Source organism: Petaurus breviceps, unplaced genomic scaffold, assembly GCF_028583685.1.
Source record: "Petaurus breviceps papuanus isolate PSGF00001 unplaced genomic scaffold, PetGlider_PUasm1.0 90775, whole genome shotgun sequence".
Lineage (NCBI taxonomy): Eukaryota > Metazoa > Chordata > Mammalia > Diprotodontia > Petauridae > Petaurus > Petaurus breviceps.
Genome location: NW_027187342.1, coordinates 1,226,759 through 1,248,119, shown reverse-complemented (window position 1 = coordinate 1,248,119; position 21,361 = coordinate 1,226,759). Strand labels below are relative to the sequence as shown.

General features: G+C 37.6%; 1 long non-coding RNA gene across 3 annotated transcripts; it reads left to right on the top strand.

The window, feature by feature from the left end:
* The first annotated feature begins 2,700 nt into the window (after positions 1-2,700).
* On the top strand, positions 2,701-21,024 carry LOC138146802 (uncharacterized). 3 transcript variants are annotated; one of them, XR_011164604.1, is made up of 6 exons: positions 2,715-2,818; positions 3,515-3,610; positions 4,022-4,111; positions 17,636-17,703; positions 19,575-19,760; positions 20,816-21,024. It is a non-coding gene; the product is annotated as an uncharacterized lncRNA (long non-coding RNA). The 3 variants fall into 3 exon arrangements; XR_011164605.1 differs by lacking the exon at positions 20,816-21,024 and adding an exon at positions 20,234-20,809; XR_011164606.1 differs by lacking the exon at positions 3,515-3,610 and having other exon boundaries at positions 2,701-2,818.
* Positions 21,025-21,361: the final 337 nt, after the last annotated feature.

Here is a 21,361-nt window from a genome sequence, read left to right as displayed (position 1 = left end):
TCTTATTGATATAGCTAACATATCTAGAACAATATTGAATAAAGTGGCTATAATAGTCATCCTTGCCTCACTCCGATTGTATTGGGAAGGCATATAGCTTATCTCCATTACACATAATGCTCACCAGTTGTTTTAGATAAATATTTATTTATTTAGGTAAATAGGAATTTTATTCCTATGTTTTCTAGTGTTTTTAATGGGAATGCGTATTGTATATTGTTAAAGGCTTTTTCTGCATCTATTCTGATGATCATATGATTTCTGTTGGTTTTGTTATTGATATGGTCTATTATGCTGATAGGTTTCCTAATATTGAACCAGCCCTGCACTCCTGGCATAAATGCCACCTGGTCATAGTGTACAATCCTTGTAATATATTGCTGAAATCTTCTTGCTAGTATTTTACTTAAAATTTTTGCACCAATATTTTTTTAGGGAAATTGATTTATAGTTTTCTTTTTCTATTTTTGCTCTTTCTGGTTTATGTATCAGTACCATATTTGTGTCATAAAAGAAATTTGGTAAGGCTCCTTCTTTGCCTATTTTTCCAAATAGTTTATATAGTACTAGAATTAATTGTTCTTTAAATTTTTAGTAGAATTCGCTTGTCAATCCATCTGGCCCTGAAGATTTTTTCTTAGGGAGTTCATTGATAGTTTGTTCAATTTCTTTTGCTAAGATTGTATTATTTAAGTATTCTATTTCTTCTTCTGTTAATCTGGACAATTTATATTTTTGTAACTATTCATCCATCTATTTAGATTGTCAGATTTATTGACATATAATTGGGCAAAGTAGCTCCTAATAATTATTTTAATTTCCTCTTTATTGGTGGTGAATTTGCTTCTTTCATTTTGATGCTGGTTATTTGTTTTTTTTTTTCCTTTTTTATTTTATTTTATTTTTTGCTTTTTGGAGGGGGGAAGGCAGGGCAAATGGGGTTAAGTGACTTGCCCAAGGTCACATGGCTAGTAAGTGTTAAGTGTCTGAAGCTGGATTTGAACTCAGGTCCTCCTGACTCCAGGGCTGGTGCTCTATTTACTGTGCAATGTAGCTACTCCTTTTCCTTTTTTTAAAAAAAATCAATTTAACTAATGGTTTATCTATTTTATTGTTTTTTTTTCTTCATAAAACCAGCTCCTACTTTCATTTATTAGGTCAGTGGTTTTCTTACTTTCAGTTTTATTAATCTCTCCTTTGATTTTTCAGGCTTTCCAATTTGATGTTTAGTTGGAGATTTTAAATTTATTCTTTTTTTATTTTTCAAGTTGTATGCCCAATTCATTAATCTGCCCTTTTTCTGTTTTATGTGAGCCTTTACAGATATAAATTTTCCACTAAATACTGCTTTTGGCTGCATCCCATAAATTTTGGTATGTTGTCTTCTTGTCATTTTCTTTAAAGAAATTATTGTTTCTATAATTTGTTCTCTGACCCATTTATTCTTTAGAATTAAATTATTTTGTTTGCAATTAAATTTTGATCTTTCCACTGCCCTTTATTGAATGTAATTTTTATTACATTATGATCTGAAAAGGATGCATTTAATATTTCTGCTTTTCTGCATTTGGTTTTGAGTTTCTTTAATGCCCTAATATATGGTTAATTAATTAATTGTTAATTAATTATGGTTCATTTTGTTAATATTGTTAATTTTTAATGCCCTAATATATGGTTAATTAATACCCTAATATATGGTGTCATGTGCTGCTGAGAAAAATGTATTTCCTTTTCTACTCCTATTCGATTTTCTCCAGAGATCTATCATATCCAACTTTCCAAGAATTCTATTCACCTTCTTAACTAATTTCTTGTTAATTTTTTGGTTAGATTTATCTAGTTCTGAGAAGGGAAAGTTGAGGTTCTCCACTAGTATAGTTTTATTGTCTATTTCCTCCCCAAACTCACTTAACTTCTTTAAAAATTTAGATTCTCTATCACTTGATGCCTAGGAAGGGACTTTAGAGGTCCAATCCCATTGTTTCTCAGGTTGACTACGGCTACACAGATAGAAAATGGCAGACTTAGGATTTTAATGCATGTACTGTAATGTTAAATTTAACACTCTTTCACCCCATGAGTTCTTTGAGAGCAGTGGGTTCTTACCAATGCCCCAATAAGATGATACCTAGAGAATTCCAGGGAAATAGAAGAAAACAATAAAGAAATTAAATCAGAGGAATTGTCAGCAAGGAACAGCAAAGACTCAGCAAAGATCAAGAGAGAAAGAGAAGACTTAGTGTATGGTGCCCATATGAACAGATTATCATCAATTGTGGATGTGTGTGAGTGCAAGGGGACACCAAATTTGGGGCCTTGTGGGATTTGGGAGCCTCATAATTTTCTTCTCCCTCTTTACTTTTAATAAGATTTTCTTTTGATAACAATCAGCAAGAATACATTAGGTACTTATAATGTACTAGGCACTGAGCTAAGCACGGGGTAAAAAAAGAAAAAAAGAAAAAGCAGTATTATGAAGTCCCGGCTAGACCAGTTGCTCCTTGAAGAGACAAACTGTTTGGAATGAACATTTTTACTTTTCCTAGGAAGAAGACAAATATCCTGCACAGAAGTGCTTAACAAACATGTTTCATATTATATAGTTTGGACTAGTATTTATGGTATGGAACGCATAGTATGGTATCATAGGCTTGCATGGAATGTGGTCTGGGGAATTGGCACACCCAACCCATGCTCCATGCCCACCTACTTATGAATGTGGCCTTGCCTATATTGTGACCAGTTCACATTCAAGTTGGAGCTGATGCCAATCTACTAAAGTGTTCAGTGGAGATTTTTTCCCCCCTTCAAAAAATGAGTGAGTAATTTCAACCCAAGGTTAACAAATCCAGTCAGAAATTTTGTGCCACTTCTGTTGGTCAGACAGTGAAATTTTAGGCCATTTATAAAAGTAAGCATGAGCTCTTGGCTTTATTGTTATTGATCTGTTGTTTCCAACTCTTATTTGACCCCATTTGGGTTTTTGGGGGGGGCAAAGATACTGGACTGGTTTGACATTTCCTTCTCCAGCTCATTTTACAGATGAGGAAATTCAGGCAAACAGTAAAGTGACTTGCCCAGGGTTATACAACTAGTAGTGGTCTACGGCCAGATTTGAACTCATGAAGATGAGTCTTCCTGACTCCAAGGCCAGCACTCTGTCCACCATGCCACCTACCTACCTGTGCTCGTGGCTTAAATGACTTACTTCTAAGGTCCTTCCTCACTCTTATTCTATGATCTATAATTCTATGAATCAGGAGGTTAGGGTTTGAGCAAGTTGCAGCTGAACATATGTATCTCTTTTTCTATCTGGGTTTTATGGGGGTTGAATTTCATGGAAATCTATGTCTCTGGGGAACTTTTAGTGATAACCCAGATGGAGAAGTGAAAAAAATAGAGAAGTTATGTGTCTTGTTCGAATAAGTGACAACCAGCAGAGGAAATGGATTCTTTTTCTTGAAGAGCTGGAAGGGACTTTTCAAATCACCTAATCTAACTTCCTCATTTACAGATGGGAAAAATGAGTCAAACAGCTTGCCAGAGAGGTAATGGAAAGGAATGAATGCTGAACTGAGAGTTGGGAGGATCTGGGCACTAACCCCGTGAAGTAAGTAATGACGGGGTTAGCAAGAGAGACAGCTTGGTAGCGTGATGGGCGTGAGGGATCCTGGAGACAGTTGAGTTCATGTTTCTCCTTATTATTCTTTCTCCTCCTTATTTTTTGTCCCTTGAAAATTCTGATATGAGCTTGAAGGAGTCAGTGGTCTGAATGTGCACAAATAGCTTACTCAGGGCCTACCACCCTTCTCGATAATGTCTGTCCTTATCTGTTAAAATTTAGTCATTTGTGGTTTCATGTGGTATTATTTGGTGCTCCCCATATCCAGTGCCTACCAATCCTTTTTTCTGAAAAAAGGTTTATGATATAAAGCCATGAGGTTTCTGTATAATCTACAAATCTTTGACCACTCTCATCTATTTCTGTTGAATCATACTAACTCATATGTTTCTTTCCTAGAGGCATCTTGATAGAGCAGAGAATAAGAGCTCTAGACCTGGAGTCAGGAACACCAGACTTCAAATTCAGCCTTGGACCCTATAACTCTAGGTAAGTCACTTACCTTGCTGCCTCAGTTTCTCCATATGTAAAATAGGGATAATAATAGCACTTGCTTCCCACTGGTGTTGTGAGAGTAAATTGGAAATAATCTGTGAAGTGCTTTGTTTTGTTTTGTTTACTTTTTTGAAGGGGGAGGGTTGGGCAATTAGGGTTAAGTGACTTGCCCAAGGTCACACACCTAGTGTTAAGTGTCTGAGGCTGGATTTGAACTCAGGTCCTCCTAACTCCAGGGCTGGGGCTCTATTCACTGTGCAATCTAGCTGCCCCCTGTGAAGTGATTTGTAAACCTTAAATCACTTTATAAATATTAGTTGATGTACTTTCTTTTATCCTCACCTTTTCCCACCTTTGCATTGAATTCACCAAGGATCAGAGTGTATGTTGATTTAATGTGCAGGGCCTTATTAAGTTCTTCATAAAATTTTTTCTCCCACTTTATCCTCAGTAATTAGTACATAAATTGCAATTATTTTCATGGTGGCCTTTATGATATGATTCAGCTCCTGTAGCAATGTCTACTCACTAGCCATTGGACAAGGACCTTACACAGAGTCAGAAGAATCTTTTGCCTAGATTTCACCATGCATTTGGATGAATGCCCTATAGAATTTGTCCAACAACATGCATATTTGGGACATACTGTACAAAAGGGCAATTAACTGGGACCAGAGTTTAAAAGGAGTGGGCTGGATTACTTTCAGGAAATTGCAAAGCCCTTTTATTGACCCTAAACTTCCCATGGAAACAAAGGTTCATCTCTTCAACACTAACATTTTGCAGATGTCACTTTATGGCAGCAAGACATGGAATATCACCACTTTTGAAGAATTAAAAATTGGTATCCCACAGAGGGCAATGGACAGACACATGGTGGGTGTGAACAGGCTGCAACATATAACCAAAAAGGAAATCCAAAAAATAACAGGAATAAAAGACAGAATAAAAGAGTGGTATGACAGAAAGAATAGATGTGTTGGTGATATTGTGAGAGCAAAGGAAGATGGGTGGACAGTCAGACTCCTCCACTGGAACCATCATGGTGTTAGGAGAAAGAAAAAGAAAATATGCATATACTGGGTGGATCCTTTGTGGTGAACTTTTGAAAAAGATGTAGACAGGAGTCACACAGGATGGGAAGTCATGGATGGATTGCAGTGTGTCTCTGTGGAGGGAGTTTCCAGATGAAAGAAATCACAGATCCCTTTGAGTATTTGAGAATCTAAATGACAAATCAATGTTGCTGGATCAAGATTTCACAAAATAATGAAGCTGTTGAATGTGCTTTTGAGTGGAGCCACATAGTTTGATGCTGTCCAGGAAAGTCAAGTGATTGATAGGTTTTTGATTTTGATTTTGGTTTGATTCCCTATGTAATCCAGAAGTTGTGCTAACTTTATTTAGGAGAGATGATAATGGATTTTAGATCAGGCAGAACCATAATGGGCTTATAATGTCTCCTTGAAAATGCTATATTTGATATGAATTTAGCTTTGCATTATTAGGTTGGTTTCATGCTTTAAGGAGGATGATCTACCATGTGAATGTTAAATACTCTAGTGCAGGGGTGGAGAACCTGCAGTCTTGAGATCACATGTGGCCTCAAGGTCCTCAAGGATGGCTCTTTGACTGAATCCAAAGGGCCACACTTGAGGATCTAGAGGGCTACATATGGCCTCGAGGCTGAAGGTCCCCCATACCTGCTAGTGTTTTCCCTAGACTTGGCTCTATTTTCTATATGTACAATATGTGAATAGGCTGTGGGTGTGGAATTGAGTCGAAGGTTTTGTGATGATCAACAAAGCATCATGCATTTATTTAGGCAGACTGTTCAATAATTACTGGAATGATAATTAGCTGCTATTTATACTCTCCATGACTTTTTGACATACTTTTTGCTCTTTATTCAATACGTTTTTTTTTTGTTTTTATATTTGGGGGGGGGGGGGTGAAATGCTATAAGCTATGAATCAACAGTATAATCAGAGCTCAATTAGCCAATATTTCAAGATTCCTGGCAGGCCTTCACAGCTGTTAGAGTGGCCTCAGGCATACAGAGCTCCCATTGTAGATCATTTGGCCTTATATTACTCTGCCATTCCTCCAATGACAAGGACCATGGACTAGGCTTTGAGAGGGTTTTTACAATAATGGTATAGATGGATATTTGGAGAGTGTTGATTTTTTCCAAAACTTTGGTGTTTTGTGGCATGTACATGTGCATCCATGTGCACACACTCACACAGAAATCTTCCTAATGTGTTACCACAACTGCCTTATCAGTAAATTAGGGGGAGGGAGCTGTGTTGTAGAAGTTAGACCAGATGACTTCTGTCCAACTCTAAAATTCTCTGATTCTTCCCTGAGTTATCATTATTCATTTCACAACCACAATTGATAGTAAATTGCCAGTTGATGAAGAGGAGGGTGAGGCCCACCTTTTCTTGCCAGAGCCCTAGTTTAAGAACCAGGACTCCAGTGAGTGGGAAGGTGTATGCCATCCAAATCTTGCCTTACTTCCCTGCATGATTTTAGTATTACAAAACGTAGGAGGGAAAGGGGTAGTAATGAGCTACAGGAAAGAGTCCTTAGTCCCTAAAACTGAGTGTGATGTGTCCAGCCCATCTTGAAGGATGAAATCACCTCTCTTTCCACTTGCCCTGTATTTCTCTTCCATATCCATGTTAAGGGGTAGAGGGTAGGAAGGGGGAGTGTAGCAGCAAGCACCCCAGCATCCCCAGGGTGGCTACCAACATAGATTCTTTAGATCTGCTTTTCTAAAGGAAAGCAACTCAAAATGGGTTAACAATCTTGCTTTAATGAATCAAACATATCATTTACCTAATTCAGGGGAAAAAGTCAGCACCCTGAACTTCAGAGTATACAGACAGAAGTTACAAGAAGACAGAGAAACATTTCAAGCAGACAGACTTCCAACTGTCTGACCATTACATCCATACCTAGTCACAGTTACCAGAGAGGGAAGCATCAGTATCTGGGTTTTCAAAGGCTGCCCAGAGTTTTGTCTGGTCAAATCACACAACACTTCTCAAAGTAAGCTCCCCCCAAAAACCTCACATCAGGGTTTATATAGCCTTCTCCTGGCTCAGAGAATATAACACCCTCTTGATCCACTGCCCAATCACAAAGTATCTCCTGAAAAACAAGCCTCCCACCACAGGCTCCAGATGCACTTAAGCCTATCAAAGGGCCTAGGAGCAGGGAAGATCTTTTTTTATGGAAATTTACATTTCCATAATAGGGAGACAGAGAATCTAGCCTACAAAGTGGCTGATAGAGAGGGGCATCCTGCTCACAGTCACCTGGCTCAGTTTGAGCATATTCTTCCATAGAGGGGTTCTTAATTTAGGCCTATGGCTAAATTTCAAGGAGTCCATAAAAATTTTCATCTTTATTTTCACTATTCTCTAGCTGAGATACATTTCCTTCAATTATGAACATAGACAACAACTGACAATAATATTAGACTTCACCTGACTGCCAAAGGGGTCCATGATGGTGGTGGTGCAGTAAATAGAGTTCTAGGCCTGGAGTTAGGAAGACTTGAGTTCTTATCCAGCTTCAGATATTTACTAGCTGTGTGATTCTGGGCAAGTCACTTAACCTCTGTTTGCTTCAGTTTCCTCAGCTGTAAAATGGAGACAACACTAACCTCTCAGGTCTCTTGTGAGAATGAAATGAGGAAATATTTTTATAAAATACTTAGCACAGTATCTGGCACATAGTAGGGGCTATATAAATAGTTATTTCCTTCTCCCCCAACCCTTCCAGGATAAAAGAAAAAGTTAAGAACCCCTGCCTTATAGGCACTTTGCTGTGTCTATATGGAATGCTCATTAGATTTCCAATGTGAAGTTTCTCTTGAATAACATTTTTTTTCTATTTCTTTTTTGGGGTTAGGATTTATGATCTTAGAAGTATGGGCAACTCCCTTGTGAGGGAACTCCCTTGTGAGGCAACGCCCTCTGCTTCTGCAGCCATAGAAGTATCCACCCATATAGCTTTAGAGAGTTGACTGGTGTATTGAGAGTTTGTTTCTGGTCAAATGACTAATCTACCTTAGAGGGAGGATTAAACCCAGCTCTTCTTGCTGATTCCAAAGCCAACTCTATTCATCAACCATTGTTATACTCTTCTCTTTAAAAAGAATGCTTCTTGAATGGGGGTGTCATTCTTGCAAAGGGACCACGCCAGTCTCCCTTGAATAGCTCCCTAATGGAAAGCAAATTCCTTAAGGTTAGAATTTGTCTTATATTTTTGTCCTTCTATGTCCAAGACAACGTCTGGTACTTAATATAGCCTTGTTCACTTGCTTGATTTTGTTCCGGTTTCAGTGTATATGCTGCCCGAGTGTTGGCTGAATAAAATTAACTAACAAAATACTTGTGAGGGGAAAATAATGAGGAGGTTGGTCCTATGTCTAAAGTAAGTCCTGAGACATAAATAGAGTAGGGTTCCCTGTGGCTGACATTTGTTATAGAGATGGGATCTGAGATTTTTTTAGGCACATAGGAACTCCAGGAATCTCTACTAGCAGCAAATTAATCCAGAGCTGAGGCTCTTTTATCATAGCTAATGGATACTGTGAGCCCTGTTAGGCTGAGAGAGCAATAGCAACAGCTTATTCAGATTTCTGAGACAGAATTGTTCATTGTACAGAGTTCAGATCATAGACACCTAATTTCTGACCCTACCACCACGTTCCAACCCCTACTGGCTTTGGTGTAAACTCTGTACCCAGGTTGAACACTCTTCAAACTTTTGAAATAAAAATCAATCAGAAAGTTTGTTTTTTTTCCCCCAGAAACTTTCTGAAAAAGATCAGAGATCTGCTGAGGTCACTTTATTATTAAGGGCAAAAGAACCCCCAGTTTTTGTTTCTTTGTTACAAAAAGCCAAAGTTCCCCAGCTGCATCTTAACAAATAGCAGGGTGATGTCTTATTAACAGGCAGCTGGGGGAATGAGGACGGCATCAAAGCAAAGCATTGACTCTTTTCTGCTAAACTGAGACAGTCATCAAGTTTTTGGCCCCTACTTTCTATTGTTAAGTGTATTTATATCTCAGTTTTAAAGGTATCTAACAGGACTTTTGGGAACTAGAAAGGATGAGATAATCTTTTTGGAAATAGAACATAGAAAGTTATAGCTGGAAGTGACTTTAGAACTTAGAATGTCAGAGCTCTGGAAAGAATCTCAAAAGGCTTCTAGAGCAACCTTCTCAATCTACAGATGAGGAAACATGAGCTTGGGAAATGACTTGCCCAAAGGCACACTGCTAGTTAGCAGCTGAGCCAGAATTTGAAGCCATGTTTTCTGATCAATTCCTGCTATATTGTATCTCCCATGTTCCCCATTCCATTCTCACTACCTATTTCCAAGCTAGGTTTCATTATCCCTTTCCTGAACTGTTGTAGTAACCTCCTGAGCAGTCATTGTCTGATCTCTCTCCACTCCAATACAGTTTATAGAAACTGCCACATTAATTTTCCAAAACAGAGCTCTAAATGTATGAACACCCTTCTCAAAAAATTTTTGTGGTTCCCTATAGCACCAATGCAATATTTATAGCACCCATGATCACGATAAAGACCGTGACTATAAGTATCGCATAACGTTCGATGGCAAAATATACCAGATTCTCCAGATAGAGGATAGAACTGAAGCATTTATTTAGGCACCAGGAAACCAAATCCCAAAACCAGTAAGCTGATTCCATCATAGTACCAAAGATATTCAGAAGCCATGATAACGCTGAGAGCCATAGTATCCTTCAGCCTTCCCACAAACTAATACAAGATCAATATTTACTCACAAACCTCTCTATCTCCTTAATGAGCGTCCTTTCCCCCCCCCCCCCTCCCATCTTGCTAGCTCTGACCAGCTTCCAGTGGACTCTGCTTCCCTTCAGCAAAATTCCTCCCACCAAAGGCACCATGTGACTATATTTAGCCTATTAGAGGATAGAGTTTATCTTCACAGCAGGAAAGCTTCCTGTGGGCTCTGCTCCACCCTTCAGCAAATTCCCTCCATCACAAGGTCCATATTATCTCATTCAGCCTATTAGGAGTCGGAGTTTACTTTCAAAGCAGGGGAGGTCTTCAAACTCCCCCCTCGGTCTATGAAGGGGCAGGGAAGATCTTCAAATTCCCATTCTCATTACACTCCCCTTGTAAATCTCCAATACCTTGTTGTGGCAGGCCCCCTATGGATAGACCTTTACAATTTCATCTCTTATTCTTCCTCTGTAAGTTCTCATCAGTCTGGACAAACTGAACTATTTACTATTCACCAAACTCTCCCTGTGTTTTCCTGCCTCCCATTCCTTGGTTAATGCTGTTCCTTTAGCAGGAACTGAGATTCTATTTATCCTTAAAGCCCAGTCAAAATGTCAATTCCTCTGCATAGCCTTTCCTCATCTTGCCAGTCAGAAGTGAACCCTTCCCTCTTTGAATTTCTATGGCAACCTGTACCTTTCTTATGGTACTTGTCATGTCTGCCCTTAGTTTTACTTTTCCTGGTGTTGTTGTTGATGTTGTGTGTCTATATCATGTTCCCAAGTCAACTGGAAACTCATTTAGGAAATGTCCAGTGTAGTGGATAGAGGATGTACAATAGCTTTGGAACCGAAGAAAAAGGGTTAAAATCTTAACTCTGTTATTTACCATTTGCATGACCTCGGGCAAGTCATTGAATGCCTTTAGATCTCAGTTTCCTCACCTTTAAAAGAGGAGAATGGACAATAAGATTTCTCTCCCAGCTCTAAATCCTCCAATTTACTGAATGTTTACTCTGCTTCTAGCTCTATTAGCTACATTGGGAGGCAGCATGGTATAATAGAGAGAGTATTAGTTTTGGAGACAGAAGATAAATATTATTAATGATAATTAGTAATAATTAGCATTTGTATCAAACTTTAAATTTTGCAAAGTACTTTACAAAAACCATATCAATTTATTCTCACAACTTTAAGGATAGGTGCTATTATTAATCTCATTTTACAGATGAAGAAACTAAGGCAAACAGAGCTCAGCAATTTGTTTAGAATCACACAGTTTGTAAGTATCTGGGGCCAGATTTAAACCCAGATCTTCCTACCTCCAAATCCAGTGCTCTAGTCACTGTGCCATCTTGAATCCTGAGTCTATAATTTACTATTTGTGTGACCTTGGCCAAGTCATTCTGAACTTCAGTTTCTCTACCTGTAGAAAGAGGAAATTGAACTAGATGACTAATTAAGGTCATGGCCAACTCTAAGTCTGTAATTCCATTTCCATTTCTGTGCAAGGGAACTGGCATCATCCTTAGAGTAGTCACAATATGCCTTGCCTTATTGCAACCCACATGGAGGTTTGGTGAATCTGTTTCTGGGCATGCTAGGGCCCCTTTACTCCTTTGCAGAATACACTCAGGTAGCCTCTGACTGCTACTTGTCAGCTTACATTCCAGTGCTAAGAAACCTTTTAACTGGCTACTAAGCCAGAACACAGTATACATACAATAGTTTTAAGAAGACAATCTCTCTTATCCCTAACAGCTTTCAAGGAGGAAGAGCTGCGATGAGCCTCCTTGTGGGGAAAAGGGCAGCAGCTTTGATGGCCCTGCCTTTCTATCCATTTTGTTCCTGGTGTGTTTCTTCTTTCCTGATCTCTGTTGTTGTTCACTTGTTTCAGTTGTGTCCAACTCTTCATGACCCCTCATAGGATTTTCTTGGCAAAGATACTGGAATGGTTTGCAAGTTCCTTCACAAGTTCACTTAAAAATAAGGAAACTGGGGCAAATAGGGTTAAATGACTTGCCCAGGGTCACACAGTTAGTAAGTGTCTGAGGCCAGATTTGAACTCAGGAAGATGAATCTTCCTCACTCCAGTGCCTGTGCTCTATCCGTTGTGCCAACTTCTTGATCTTAGGTCAATGAATATCCTGAGATGGCAATGCCTTGGTGACCCATGAGAGTAGTAGATCCATCAAAGTCATCTGAGGGCCCAACAGCAATACACTAAATTGAACTTTGTGAGGACTACCAGAAAAGAGAAAAGGGTTCCCAGCACAAGGGGAAAGGGAGAATGTTATGTAGCAATCATTTTAAGTTTGAGTCCACTCTCCCTAGGGAATGAGTGTGTGTTTGGAGGAGAGTGTGTGCCCTCAATTCAGGGGGATTTTGTTATACTTCGGTACTTGCTATACCTTCTCAGTAAATATCCTTTTGTAAAAGATGTTCGATATCAACTGGGTAATTAATATCAGGGAGATATTGACTGGTTAAATGATATTGGGGAACTTACCAGATGGAATTTTTTTAAAAATTAGTGATCTCTTTCATATTTACATCACTTTTATTTCTGAATATATCCATTTTTCTGCCCCTACCCAACCAGCCTTTTTTTTTTGTAACAAAGAATTTAAAAAGAAAAGAAAAATCAATTGAGCAAAACTTTCCCACACATATCCCATACCCATGTTGCCTTTCTCTGCAAAGAAGAGAGGAATGTGTATTTTCTGAAATCTTGTCTAGAACCAAGCTTCTTGGTAATTATAATTACATGGGGTTCAGTTTCTTCTTTATTGTTGTTCTTTCCACTTATAATTGTTGTAGTCATTGTGTACAGTATATTGTTTTGCTATTTATGCTTATTGCACGCTGTATCAGGGCTTACAAATCTTCAGATGCATCTCTGAATTCTTTACATTCACTTTTTCTTACAGTGCCATATTTTTTATACTGAATTTAGCAAACACCAAAAAAAAGAGGATTTTTTTTTGTAAATTGTAAGATAGGAGAGGATTGTACACAAACCCACAAATCTCTATTGTATAGAACTAGTCATTCTCACCAAGTTTATAAGAAGTTGAACATGTAACCTCCAAAGCAGTTCTACTTGTAGATAATTTTTTTCTGACTTTTTGTTCTCTTCTTACTTTAGATGATATCCCTCCCATCTCTACCACATCAACTGAACAATAAAATAAAATAAAATCCTTGTACTAAATATGTATAGTCAAATAAAACATGACCACATTGACCAGGTCCAAAAATGCGTATCTCATGTTGCAACCTGAGTCTATCACTTTATCATCTATCTTCTGAAATTGTGGTTGATCATTATATCAATCAGAATTCTGAAGTGTTTTCCAAGTTGCTTTTCTTTATCTTTTTGTTGTTATGTAAATTATTTTCCTGCTTCTGCTCATTTCACTCTGCAATAGTTCATATAATTTTCAGGTTTCTCCATAATCTTTCCTTTCATAATTTACTTTGGTAATTTAATGTTCAGTTATATTTATATGCCATTATTTGTTCAGCCATTCCCCAATTGATGAGTACCCCATGAGTTTCTAGACCTTTGCCACTATTGCTTTTCAGTCTATTTTGGCTAAGAGATTATGAATAAGGGCAGCTGGGTAGTGCAGTGAATCGAGCAACAGCCCTGGAATCAGAAGGACCTGAGTTCAAATCTGGTCTCAGACACTTGATACACTTACTAGCCATGTGACTTTGGACAAGTCACTTAACCCCAACTGCCCTCCAAAAAGCAAAAAAAAAAAAAAAAGATTATGAATAAAAAATACTTGTTCTTTGACACTACAGAAAAAGTTCCAATGAATACCTCTGTATACATAGGTCCTTTTTGTTTTTATTTGATCTCTTTGGGTTTACAGGACTGTTAGTGGTATCTGTTTAGTGTCATGGAAGCACAGTTCCAAATTGCTTTCCAGAACAGCCAGACCTATTTACAGCTCAACCAAGAGGACAGAAACATGCCTGTTTTCCTAGAATCTCTTCAACATTTTTCATATTCCATTTTTGTCATTTTTGCCACTACGTTGGGTATGAGGTGGAATTTAGGATTGTTTTATTTGCATTTTCTAATTATTGGTTATTTGGGGCATTTTGATCATATTGTCGCTGATAGCTTGGATCCCTTTCTTTGACCATTTACTCATAGAGGGAATAGCTCTTGTTCTTGCAAATTTGAATTGGATACATGCATACACATACACGCACATCCACAAATCTTAGAAATGAGACCTTTACCAGAGAAACTTTCTACAAAGATGTGTTTCCCAGTTAATTTTGTTCTTTCTGATTTTAACTGCATTGATTTTGTGAGAAAAAAACATGTTAATTTTATATAATAAAAATTGTCTGTTATCTTCTGATTTGATGATATAATTAGAAAACTCTAGGGAGTCAAATAAGAAAGTCAATTTTAACAATTGATGGATGGTTTCCCTAAAGTTGTAGGATATAAAATAATCCTCTCTATCCCTGGTTAGGTTATAAACCTATATATATTATATCTTATAAAGATATGAAAAGTAATTTCTTATTCCTTTGATTCCTTTGATAGGGTGTGACCTTTTATAATTGTCATGTATCCATTTAGAGATTATATTGTTATATGGTGTGAGTTGTTGGTATAAATCAAATTTCTTCCAGACTACTTTTTAATTTTCCCAATAATTCTTGTTAAATGATAAGCCTTTACTCGCCCCCTCCCCCCCCCCCCTCCACCACGCCACCCCCCCCCCCAGATCTGGGGTCCTAAGGCTTATTAAACACCAGCCTTCTGTGTTTGCTCCTATATGTTTTGTACCTAATCTGATCCATTGATCAACCTTTCTATTTTTTTTTTTTTTGCTTTTTTGGAGGGGGAAGGTAGGGCAATTGGGGTTAAGTGACTTGCCCAAGGTCACATGGCTAGTTTTTTGTGTTGTGTCTGAGGCCGGATTTGAACTCAGGTCCTCCTGACTCCAGGGCCAGTGCTCTCTCCACTGCACCACCTAGCCACCCCGCTCTTTCTATTTTTTAATCAGTACTAAATTGTTTTATGATTATTTCTTTGTAGTATAGCTTGAAATCTTGTATGGATAGACCCTGTTTCTTCCCACTTTTTTCACTAGTTACCTTGAGATTTTTTCCTCCAGATGAATTTCATTATCACTTTTTCTAGCTCTATAAAGTAATCGTTGGGTAGTTTGATTGACATGATACTGAATAAATGAATTAATTTAGATAGTATTGTCATTTTTATTTTATTGACTCAACCCACTTATGAGCAATTGCTATTTCTCCACTTACTTGGGTCGGTCTTTATTTTTTTCAAGATTATTTTGTAGCTGTATCCATATAATGTGTGTTTTGGTAGGCAGACTCCCAAATACTCTATATATTATTTAGTCATTTTAAATGGAAATTTTCTTTCCATTTCTTCCTCTTGAGTTTTGTTGGTAATTTACAGAAATATGTAAAATTATTTTATATCCTACAACTTTAGGGAAGTCATCCATCAATTGTTAAAACTGACTTTCTTAATTGACTCTCTAGAATTTTCTAATTAAATCATCAGATTTTGTTTCCTCTTTGTCTATTATTCATTCAATTTCATTATCTTATCTTATTCCTATAGCTATGATTTCTAACACTTAACAATGGTGGCAAAGTAATACTCTTCAGTCAACTTCTGGTTATTTTGGGAAGACCTTTTGTTTGTCTCCATTAGATATAAGATATAATCCTGCTTCCTGGTTTTAGAGAGAAACTATTTACTATATTAAGGAAAGATCTGGGGGGGTGGAGCCAAGATGGTGGCATAGAAGCAGGAATACTCTCTATGCTACCCCCTTAACCACCTCAAATTCCTGGTATAATCCAACCTGGCCACAGTGTGCTTTTTTTTTTTTTTGTCTTTTTGGAAGGAAGAACGCAGGGCAATTGGAGTTAAGTGACTTGCCCTAGATCATATAGCTAGTAAGTGTTAAGTGTCTGAGTTCGGATTTGAACTCAGGTCCTCTGGACTCTAGGGCCAGTGCTCTATTCATTGCACCACCTAGCTGCCCCAAATTTTCTTTTGCTATATTGTCCTAGCCCCTTTGTTAGTATTTAATTTACACATTTGTGTTTCTATTCATTAGTGTTAATTACCTGTAGATTTCTTTCTCAGTTTTGTCACTCCTTCACTTAGGTTAGCAAGATCATAATTTGTATCATCAAAGGAATTAGTACCACAATTTATTTAGGTATTTCTCAGCTAAAAATATAATGACTGGTCCATAGTTACACATGCCTTGGGCAACTCAGTATCCAGCACTTAGCATGATTCAGAGACATGAATAAGAAATGACCAGGCCATGTGGGTAGTTCAAGGAAGAATGATGAGCTTCATTTATTGATTCTTAGGACAAAGTTTTTATAGAGCAATGAGACAAAGGGAGGGGACTCAAGTTTTCTAATCATTACCTAGTCTGTTGTATCCTGGAAGTAGCACAGAATAGGTAATTTGATAAGTATTCCTTCTCTAGGTGCCAGAGAGTCTTAGGAAGAGCCAGTTAACTCCTTTCATATGCAGTCACATTACAAAGGATGCTCCTGAGAGCTGGCTTCAAGGCCTGAAGCCAAAGCCACATCATCAAGTACATCTGCATAGGGACTGACCACCTAAGAATTCAAATATTTTGGTTTTGAACAGCTGAAGTCTTGGGGCAGAGCTTGTTGGTCTCAGAGCTCAAACAACATCCTTTTAAGTGTAACCCATATCAAAAGGACTCAGGAGCTAACTTGAGGAAAAGTTGCATCTCAAAGAGGTCTTTGATATTCGAGTCCATTCTCATTGGGTAATTGTCTGAGTTCTGGATCAGGCCTCTTTGGCTCCGCACATACACACAATAGATATGGGAGCCTAAGTAGGGCAGCTCGATGGTGCAATGGATGGTGGTTGGCCTGGAGTCAGGAAGACCTGAGTTCAGATGCAGCTTCAGACACTTACTAGCTGTGTGACCCTGGGCAAATCACTTAACCCTGTTTGCTTCAGTTTCCTCATCTGTAAAATGAGCTGGAGAAGGGAATGGCAAACCACTCCAGTGTCTTTGCTAAGAAAACCCCAGATTGGGTCACAAAGAGTTGGACACAACTAAAATGAGTGAACAGCAAGAAGTAGGAAAAAGTCTAGAAAAAAACTGAAATTAGTTGTCTGTGGCTAGAATTTTAGATGAGAGGTACCTTCTGTTCATTGTCAGTAAGATGGATTCCATGGTTAAGATAAATTAGGTGCATATGTAGAAGACAAGAATGACAGCTTGTGGATTCCCACAGTATGTTCCAGACGCTCATCCTTTAAGTTACCTTGGTGAGCAGCTTTGTTTAAAAAGAACATTGATACAAACTGGAGAGCAGCCAGAGAGGATCCCCATGATGAGGGAAGATGAAATGTTGCTATATAAGGTTAAACTGAAAGACCTAGATCTAGAAAAGAGGCCTTGGGTAGGAAAGCAGAGAAATACAACCTTGTTAAATTAGGAGAGAGAGGGTTTGGGTTCCAACAGTGGTTTTGCCACCAAATTACTATATGAACAAGTCATTACATTTCACTAGGCCTCCCTTTATTCATTTGGAATATAAGCAAGTCAGACAAGGTGATATCATCTGATGCCCTTTCCATCTCTTAATCCTGTGGACCTAAATTCTCATATTCCTCCATGGAATTTTCCCCCAAAAGGAGAAGCCATGGACTTGGAGAAGTGAGGAATGACATCAATACCATCTAGAACTGCTAATCCTAAAATGGTAAGCACCTTCCTAACTTCACTCCTGCATCTGTTAGCACCTACTGTATACAAAGCCCTCTACTCAGAACTGGGAGAGACAAAAAGCTGGAGGAAAATGAGATAGAGCCTGCCATCACAAAGCATGTACACAAGTAAGTATGACAATAGATAAAATAATGATGGGGAAGACATCCAAGGGTCTCCAGGAAGGGCTTCATGTGCAGAAGTCTCATCTGTCTCTCTTATATATCTTGTATGTTCCTAGTATTTTGTATGTTTATGTTTCTATATTATTTTACCGGTTGGACTATGAGCTACCTGAGAGAGGTGCTGTTTTTGACTTTCTGTATATTTCCAGAGTCTAGCACATAGTAAGGCCTTAATAAGTGCTTGTTGATCAGCTGTTAGGCCCAACCCTTTCCTAATCTACTTGACTGGTTATTCTCTTCTGTACCTGAACTCACTTCTCTGGCATGTACCAAATCCTGCCTTGTGTTTGTAGTTATTCACTCACAGGTTATTTCAGCTACTATACTCCACGTTCAGCTATTATACTACGAGTTCATTGAGCAAGGACTTTAGGCAGCTAAGTGGAACCGTGGATAGAGCATGGGACCTAGAATTGAAAAAACTTGAGTTCGGATTCAACCTCAGATACTTGCTAGTTGTATAACCCTTGTCAAGTCACTCGACAGCTGTCTGCATCAGTTTCCTAATCTGTAAAATGGGGATAACAATAGCACTCACCTCCCAGGAGTGTTGTAAGGATCAAATGAGATAATATTTGTAATGTGACTTGTAAAACCTAAAGCACAGCTATTATTATCCATTTTTGCATTCCACATTGAAATTAACAGAGTGCTTTGTGATAAATACTTAAACTACTTGGAAAGGGAAGAACAAGTCAGACATGGTCGAGGCAGACTACCAAAATCTAGAGTGCTTACAAAGGATGGGTATATTCAGCCAGAGAGAAGAAATGTTCCCATTTTTTTCTACTGAATCATAGAATGTCAATATCAGAGTTATATAGGTAAATGTTTAACAATTGCCTTTTTGAAAAAAATTTATGTACAACATACTTGTAAGTTTGTTCCGCATCATTAATATTTTCTCCATCCCCTTTTAAAGTCTAGACGATCATCAGAACAAACAAAAAACAAACCCTGATTTGTTGTGTTTTCTGATTTCTAAAATGTAAATGCTCACACTGAAAGTTTCACAATCAGCTCTCCTATGCTAGTCAGAGTTGGCTGTAGCACATCCCAGCCTATACTTGTGCCTTCTCATCCGGTTGACTTGCCTACAGTCTCCCATTAAGTCCTCCATAGAAAATCTGTCCAAAGAGATAGAATCATTCCTATAGGTTCTTTCATATTTCAGAGATTCTAATACAATACCTTGATTATCCAACTATATATTCCTCATTCCTGCTACTTGCCTGGCCTGCCTCCTTTTCCCATAACACATTTCCTCGATGATATCCTATATGAATCTTTTTGCATGTTATTCATTTTTGATGATATAACATAGCCCACTTACATGCACCATGAGTGTCTACATTGCCCGTGGGTTCAGTCAGAATATGGATACTTCAGAAACTGGTTTTCTAAGATTTGAAACCATGCAGCTTATTTGTAGGTATAATAATATAGGGTTTTTGTCATGGAACAACATGAAAGAATTGAAATCACTACACAATATCTCAAATTCAAGTCAACCTTTCTCTTACTACTTTGTAATTCAGAGCCTAGATCAATATCTATTTGTTGTTTCTATCCAACATATATGTACTAATGTATTAACACAATGGACTGCCCATTTAGCCGTATGTCTAAGGATATATATTAGGCATTTTTAACCTATTTTTTTTCCTCCATGTATTGTTAGGCTGGTTGCTTTTTAGTTTTCATGGATGTTATTGAGGAAGCCTGGCAGTTTTCTGGAGATTCATACTATCAGCACAAAATGTCATCCACACATGGGATCACCTGAAAGACCTCACCATCGATAGGGAATCTCTCCTCCATTTGGACTCTGCAAGGACATACTCCATGAAAATGGTGAACAACTTTGGTGAGGATGTATATTCCTGTGTTATATCTCATTTTATGTTAATAATCAGAGGATGTTTGTGGTTGCATTGTCAAAGAATCATACATGGTCTTAACATATGGATGAGAGACTTCTTGTTAGAGACAAACATCATCCCAAAGAGCTCTATCAAGTCCGTACATTTCAGAGGGCTTTTTTGGAAATCAATAAATAATAAACAGACAAAGATATTGTATTTCCTCCATTATTCAATCAGCTGTATGACTGTGAAAATGTGATCTGCTAAAAAATTTATGTGAGCCTTACTTATTCTCTCTTTTAATATTTTCATCAAGAATATCCTAATGTACATAATTTACATGATTTTATATAAATGAGAGAATTGGCACAAAATCATAGAGTTTGAGAAAAAGAAAATATCTCAGTATTTGTCAACTTCAACTCAAACCTAAAAGCATTCTGTATTTTTATGTTCTCAATAAATGGCCATCCAGACTCTGCTTGAAGACTTCCAAGGAAGAGGAAGCTACCACCTCTCAGAGCCACTCATTCCTCTTCTGAACGGCTCTAGATTTTAGCAAGTTCTTCTTGATGTCAACCCTAAATTTCTCTCTTTGTGACCGTGACCCATTGCTCCTTGTTCTGCCCTCTGGGACCAAGCAGAAAAAAAAATTTAGGGTGAAAATTTTATTTAATTTTTACTGCCAAACTCTCTTGTCTTTCTCCATTCCTCCCCCATCCATTGAGAAGGCAAGAAATATGATACCCAATATACATATGGAATCATGTAAAATATATTTCTACATTAGCTAGGTTCTTAAAAAAAAGAAACATTTGATATATGTATACACACATATGTATATATGTACATATGTATGTATATCCTCTTTAATCTGTGCTCTGAGAACCTGGTTCTCTATATGGAGGTAGATAGCATTTTTACATCTTTGAAGTTGTGGTGCATCATTGTATTAATTATTTGTATTTTGTTATTATTTGTTATCTTTATTTTTATTTTTATTTATAATTGTTATTATTACAATTATTGTGTTAATCAGTTATCACATTCCTCACAGTTGATTATCCTTACAATATTGCTGTATCCCTACAAGATATTCTGTGAAGAAGAAAAAATCCAATCCCTCTTACAGCCCTTTCAAATTATTCTGAAAAAGTTCCTGACCAAGATACATTTCTTCTGTCAAATTGAGAAGATCTTCTTTTGCCTTGGAAGCCCAGGATGGAATCCTAAAATACATTTAAAGTAAAATGCATTTTAAAAGAGTGTTAAAATGTCTGTATTTCCTGGCACATGTGTGAGTTTGGTGACTCAGATCAACATGATGGAATATATGTGTGTGTATATATGTATATTTGTATACACAGATATGTATATAAACATATATCAAGAGAGAGATGCACAGTCCTGTGCTCTTCACTGGATTCTTCTCTGTTGGCAAACATGCCATTGTAGAAATGCAAAGAGACACCCATGTCAGAGAAGCTCCCTTGGATAACTCAGACAATGCAGTGGCACATTTCCCAAAGGTTTGCTGAATTTTACTCTTACTAAATAAGCAACCAACTAAAGGTACCAATGATAGCCTCGTTATAGATACCAT